Below are 1,238 nucleotides of genomic sequence, written 5' to 3'. Positions count from 1 at the left end.
CCCGGAGATGTGACGGATGGGTTGTCTTATGTCGTGTTTTTTTTTTTTTTTTTTTACGAGATGGCCTTCAAGAACGGAATATTTGAATCACACAGTGAACGTCGACAATTATTACTTACCCGCAAGGCCCACGCTGGACTCGCTCCCGGTTGCGGATTTTCCTGGCGATCCGCTAAACAAGACTGAGATCCACTTCCCGAACGTTTTGCAGAATTCTAAAAAGAGTTTGCGAGAATATATTTTGAAGCGCGTGAAGATTGGATGACAGAACCTCGTGGCCTGACCTTACGCATGATCTTCCGAGAACTCCTGCGCCTTTATCCGGGTGACTTCCGAAGCTTCTGTGTAAAAAGATAACAGCTACCCCTCCACCCCCAAAAGACAACAACGACAACAAAATCAATCTGGAAATCTCCACAGTCCGGGTTCAGGTGCCGCTGCCTGTCATGTCCGACCATGCTAATGCTAACGATTAGCCAACAGATCAGATTTTTGCTGTATTCAGCCGAGAGCGGGGTTGGGGGAGGGTGGAGTCACCAACATTGTGCCTATGGGCATTGTGAATTCCAAGTTCATGTTGTAAAAATGACTTGCAGACGTTTGAGACCGGATGGCTGTTGTTGTGCCCATTGCTCACGTCGCCAAATTGTCATTTGAACACGAACGGCGTCTTCACACGGATGAATCAAACGACCCCCTTCGCATGAATCCCCAGGAAGGAGTGGACAGTTTCAGACGAACCTTCTTAAAAAGCCCACCCCCCCCCCTTAAAAAATTCAACTTCGCAATTTATCATAAGAGGAAAAAAAAGGACCCTTGGCTTCGCTTTTAAGAGACTGATCAAGTTAAGAGTGTTGTGGGACACGCATGAAAAGATTCTGGGGACTCGTAGGCACCAGGGACCTTGATGAACTGGGCCGGATGCTAAATATAAGTTTTTATATATGGGAAGGGGTGTAGGGGGGGTGAGGGGTGGACTCTGAGGGCCGTGAAGAGTCAATTAATAGCCGAAGCCGAGCTCCGAAAAGATGACAAAGTGGGTCGGAAAGAGCCAGAGTGTCGCGATACATTTCCCATGATGCAACATCCCCAACTGAATGAATGTCCCGCGGGGATTCATTCGATGGACGCGTGTTCCGCAGAGCGTTTCCATGACGACAGCGAGAAATAGTCCGAGAAGAGCGAGCGTTTTGACACTTTTCCTTTTTATTCAGGTAGCAGCATCAGTCGGCCCCCCC

The sequence above is a fragment of the Hippocampus comes genome, unplaced genomic scaffold (genome assembly GCF_001891065.2).
Source record: "Hippocampus comes isolate QL1 unplaced genomic scaffold, H_comes_QL1_v1.1 scaffold50, whole genome shotgun sequence".
NCBI classification, from domain to species: Eukaryota; Metazoa; Chordata; class Actinopteri; order Syngnathiformes; family Syngnathidae; genus Hippocampus; species Hippocampus comes.
This window is presented reverse-complemented; position numbering follows the sequence as displayed.